This window comes from Poecilia mexicana, unplaced genomic scaffold (genome assembly GCF_051168715.1).
Source record: "Poecilia mexicana isolate PSO_F unplaced genomic scaffold, ASM5116871v1 scaffold_2, whole genome shotgun sequence".
Classification (NCBI taxonomy): domain Eukaryota; kingdom Metazoa; phylum Chordata; class Actinopteri; order Cyprinodontiformes; family Poeciliidae; genus Poecilia; species Poecilia mexicana.
In genome coordinates, this window is record NW_028263371.1 from 21,413,288 (window position 1) to 21,419,336 (window position 6,049).

Sequence of the window (6,049 nt, forward strand, 5' to 3'; positions counted from 1 at the left end):
AAATACATTGTTTGTGAATAAAATCATAGGTCTGATGTTGACGATAGGGTGACCTGGTACCACCTGCTCTCTGTTCGCTCTGCCTCTCCATAACGTTTCTACCAGGCGGGTTAAAGCCGCTGCTGATGGGCTCTGGACTGGAGGTGAGCGGCTGGAATAGAAGTTACTGCAGAACCTCAAGTGTTAAAGGAAGATTCGGCCCATTTAGAGTTCACAAAACAATCAGCAAAAATACTGTAGCAGTAATTAGAAACGAAGCATAAAGCCAAACATGTCACAATTAAATTAATCAAAATGTCCCCAAAGCATCAACGGCCTGACATAGGGCTACTGGGGGATTCCAGGTAGATTCCAGGTAGATTCCAGGTAGATTCAGAGATGTGCATCACAGCGGCTGTTCTTGCAGGGCTGGTCCAAGGTAATATGAGGCCTTAGACAGAATCATGATTCACCCCCCGAAACTCTTCCTACTAAGAACCTCAGCATCACTAACATGTTTAAATATAGATAAAGTCTCTGAGAGGGAGACCAGGTTTATTGGCCGAGTTTAAAATCAATCACTGATTATTGGTTATTTGCTGTGATGTATTTGTGAACAAACCAGCTCAAACATTGGATTACAACATATTGTAGCCAATCAAACTATCAAGATGACTTAAATGTAAAATGTTTTTTCTCAGATGAATGCATTAAATAAAATTGAAAAACATTGTCATTCTCTATAAATGAATTTTACAGATTTAGATCTTTGGTCTGTGTTACAATTCAACCATTTCTAGGAGATCCTGGATGTCTGGAGGCCCCTGGATGTCTGGAGGGCCCTGGATGTCTGGAGGCCCCTGGATGTCTGGAGGGCCCTGAATGGCCCCTACCAGCAGCTACTGAGTTTTAATTGCCTTGATATCTCAGTCTTACAATTCCTGATCTCAGAGGTGCTAACATCAAAGATGATATAGAGTTAACCCCTTTGAGCTTTTTTGATCTATAAATCAGTCGGCAGCCAAGTTATTCTAGAGGTTAAATAGATATTATTAGGGCTTAATCAGTAAAATGAGAGCAAATTTGCTTATTTCATAACTTCATGACCTTTGACCTTCTCTCCTCTGCTCTGTTTAACAGCTTCAGTCTCAGATCAGCTCAGCCTCCAGGACTGTCAGCAGCAGAAACATTAAACCTGTTGGGGAAAATAAACTACATTTGCTTTACATTGTCCCCACATGATGGCAATGACATAGCAGGATCCAATTAAATTATTGATTAATATGGGTTGTTGCTATGGTGTTTTAAGATCTTGTTCAATGTGCCCTTTTCAACTTTGAGCCCCTGCCCCTCCAAAGGTCTCTGCACGGCCCTGAACCATATAATTAAAATTAAAGCTCATTAGCTGTATCCTTAAGGATAACAAGAAACCTTCCTTCTCTGACACACAACATGTTTAAGAAACACAGATTTACAACCTAAAGAAACCATCTTTATGGGTGAAACTAGGAGATCATTTTTAATAAACGGGGTTCATTTGAGATGATGATCTTTGTAGCTGGACTAACCAGCAGGAGAACCAGAAACTGTGTGAAGAGAAAAGTGTTCAAAACACCTTACAGAAAAAAGGAGAAAGAAAAGAAAATCACGCTGACACTCCTGTCTCTAGCTCCATTGAGAGAGAGGTTTGAGGTTTAAAATTCCCTTTATTTTACACTCCTTATGTCAGACAACAAAAAACAATCATAAATACAAACTCAAAAAAAGGAAAAGCTAAAGATGCCTCATCCAATGTACACAAAACATCATTAATACCCCACTTGCATACAAAACCATCAATGTTCTTTGTCAACTTAAAAAACTCAAACTCCACACGAATTCGAGCGATTATCAGTCTCTTAAATAAAACACAAGCATCATCTGTTTGATGACCGTTCTTTTTGTTTCTCCTCGACAACCATATTGCCAGTTCTGGAGTCCCAGAAATAAAATTCAAAATAATGTAAATAGATTTCTTTGTCGCACAATACCTTGGACCATAAATAAAAACACAGTTAGAAAACTGTTAACCAAAACCACCAAACAGCCGACCCAAAAGAACAAAAAGAGGCTTCAATCTTGAACATTCAACAAATAAATGAGATAAAATTTAATCTTGAGCACAATAACAACAGGAAACACTAACGCCAGGATTAAGGTGTGCCAGATACCTGTTTGTAGCTATGGCCCCATGTACAATCCTCCACTGGAGGTCACCCACCCGTTTCTCAACGGGGGGTTTGTACAGGGACCGCCAACAGCCTCTTGGGGTAGAGCTGGAGTCAAAAAACTCAAGCCACTTCGATACCCTCACTTCTGCCAGAGAGCGTAGATTCAGCACCTTCACACAGATATGGTACAAAACTTTCTTCCCCAGGCCTTCAAAACAACCCAAAGGTGAAGCTTGGAGAGACAACAACTTCTCTGGCTCATCCTGCCACTGATCCACTGCAGGAGAGACGATCAGGGAAGGAAACACGTACTCACATTCATCATCCCATTGGTCAGACAGAGTACTGTTAACAGCAAACGCTCTGATGAAAACTGGCAGAGATGCACACATTTCTTCTTTCAGCCTTAATGCGAGTCTGTTGGACCGTATGTGTAGACTCTCCATCAGACTGACCACAGACAGCTTCATCAGGTGACCCAGCTTCACACAGCCTGCTTCCCTCATCTTAGATCTTAGCGTATCAGATGAGAGGAGCTGTGATGAGAGGAAACTGTTCTCAAACAGAGGCTTCTTCAAAAACCCACATTCCAGGTGTTGACTCAGTCTCTCTCTCAAAGGTGAGAATCTTCCAAGCGTTTATCACAGACTGGTAAAACGGGGTGAGACCAGTCAAATCCAGAGATCCTTGTCTCAGCAGAAAGAGATGTTTATCATATCCCATACGTCCTGCTTTCCTTAGCAGAAGACGCGCCGTGTCCAACCATGGCAGTCCAACCCCATCTAACATCTTCTGCAGAGTTTGAAGCCTGAACGCCGCGATTCGCGACATGATGTCCATAAGTCCTTGTCCTCCCTCCTCCACAGGTAGATACAACGCAGCAGCTCTCACCCAATGACATCCAGACCAGAAAAAATCCACTAGAGTCCTTTGGAGACGTTGTATAAGAGAGGATGGCGGCGTCAACACAATCAGTTTATGCCAGAGGGCTGAAGCAACCAAGTTATTAACTACCAAGACTCTTCCCCTGTAAGATAGCTGAGGTAGCAACCATTTCCATTTAGATAATCTGGCACACACTCTCTCCATGACACCCTCCCAATTTTTCCTCAAAACAGCCTCTGTTCCCAAATAAACCCCCAAAAATTTTAAGCCCTGATCGATCCAGTGAATATTTCCTGGCAATACGGGGAGATTATTATTTTTCCATGAACCAACTTTCAAAGCAGAACTTTTTTCCCAGTTTACTTTAGCTGAAGAAGCTTTTCATAAAGCTCTAAACAATGCTGAAGACCCATAACGTCATTCTGGTTCTTAATAAAAAATGTTAATGTCGTCAGCATAAGCAGAGACTATTAAACTTGGATTATGAGGCAAACCTGGAAGAATAAGACCAGTGAGGGAGGAGTGAAGTTTATGTAAAAGAGGTTCAACTACAATAGAGTCCAACTGTCCAGATATGGGACAGCCTTGTCTAATACCTCTTTGAACCTTAACAGGACGACTTAATCCTCCCCCAACTTTAACAACACAAAACACTTCATTATATAATAAACCCAATAAAGAAATAAAACCTTCACCAAATCCAAACGCTCTTAATGTAGAAAACAGAAAACAATGATCGACTCTATCAAAGGCTTTTTCCTGATCCAAAGAAATAATTTCAACATCAATTTCATATAATTTACAAACGTCAAACAAATCTCTTAAAAGAAAAAGATTGTCCTTAATAGATCTTTCAGGTACACAATAAGATTGATCTCTATGTATGATAAGTTCTAGAATATTCTTCAGCCTGTTAGAAAGCACTTTAGAAAATAACTTGTAGTCCACACAAAGGAGAGAAACCGGCCTCCAGTTCTTCAACAGAGTCAAGTCGCCTTTTTTTGGAAGTAGGGAAAGAACAGCTTGGCGACAGGATGATGATAAGATGCCTGTTACAGTGCACTCCTGCAGCACCTCCCACAAGTCCTCTCCCAACAGCCTCCAAAAATGTTTGTAGAAGTCTGCAGGTAGACCATCTAAGCCTGGACTCTTTCCAGAAACCATCTGACCAACCGCAGCAGTCAGTTCTTCCATTGAAACTCCAGCATCCAGAACATCCCGATCCGCAGCGGTAAGCTGAGGAAGATCATCCAGCAAAGTCTCCATAGAGCTTCTGTTACAGGTCTGCTTCCTGTAGAGGTCACTGTAAAAGGCCACAGCATGTTCTTTCATAGTACTGGGATCAGCGGTCAGCGCTCCATCAGGAAGTCGGAGGCAAACCAGCTGACACTCCTCTCCAAATTAAAAAAGAAAGATGTCGGGGCATCCATTGTCCTTCACTGTAGTAAACCTGGACCGAACTAAAGCCCCTTTGGCTCTTTCATGTGAAAAACAACTTAACTGATCTTTCTTAAGTTTAAGCTGATTATTAGCATCAGTTGACAAGTTATTTTCTAATTCTTTAATCTCATTTTCTAAATTCTGAATCACTTTTTTAATTTTATCTGTAGAAAAACTTGTATATTGTTGACAAAAAAACTCTTATCTGAGCCTTTCCAACCTCCCACCACTCAGTTAAAGACATAAACTCTGATTTCTTTGTTTTCCATAGTTGCCAAAAGTTACTAAAACTTTGACAAAAGAAAATATCTTTAAGTAGTTTCGTATTAAAATGCCAATACGATCTGTATTTAATATTACTTGAACAAAGAAAATCCAAGTAAACCAGGTGATGATCAGAAAACCCAACTGGAGAAATTAAACAGTTAGACAATCTATTTCTATAAGTATCTGAGATATAAAATCTGTCCAACCGGGGCCCACTCACAATCCCATCATTCATTTTTACCCAGGTATACTGGGTAAAAATGGTAAAAAAAAGGTATACTATCCTGAGGGTGTTTAGTCCTCCAAGCGTCAACCAAGCCCAGCTGCGTTGTCACCTCAGTTAGTTTAGAAGAAGATGGAGGATGAGCTTCTTCCCTGGTTCTATCAGTTATAAAACTAGCAGTGCAGTTCCAATCACCTCCCAACACAAGACACTCATTTTGATTGGACTGCTGCAAAAAATTATACATGTCTTGAAAAATCTTAATCCTTTGATCCCCTTGATTAGGTGCATAAACATTCATAAAACAGAAAAGGGTTTTTTCTATTTCCACTCTAACCACTAGGACCCTTCCAGGGACTAGCTCAGTATAAGAAATAACCTCAATATCTAAACCTGGTGAGAATAAAACTGCTACACCAGCAGATGACCTGGTCCCATGAGAGAGAAAATATTTCCCTTTCCAACTCAAACCCCACTCCACCTCATTTTCATGATCTGTGTGTGTCTCTTGTAAAAACACAACATCAAGTTTCTTTTGCCTAATCATCTCTAAACTAACCATCTTTTTATGTGGATCCCTCCCACCATTGATATTTAAAGACCCCACTCTGATGCTACTCATGCAGGTGAAAAAGAGAAGGAAGACAGACAGAGACAGTAGAGAGAAGGTCACCCAGTGCACTTTAATCCTGTGTTGTCGCTGCCCGCCGTGCGGCGTACAAGCATGTGACGCATTAATAAGGCTTCGTAATAACATGGACGCATACCGAGTTTTCATTTCGACTCTGTTGGACAGCACGGACTTCAGACTTTATAAAAGTGGTGTTTTTATATTGGTTTTGTGGTTATTTACTTCAAAATAAAGCCAGAAATAAGATCGATCATTTCCGCCTTATTTTGTGGGGTCTAAATGTACCACATTTCGAAACGACCAATAAAAATGTGTTGACGGTCTGTTGCTAGGTAGAATGGAGACACGCGGAAAGAGACGAGGGGGGGGGGGGGATTTGGATACGGCAAGAGACTAGGGCACAGTGATGCTGTG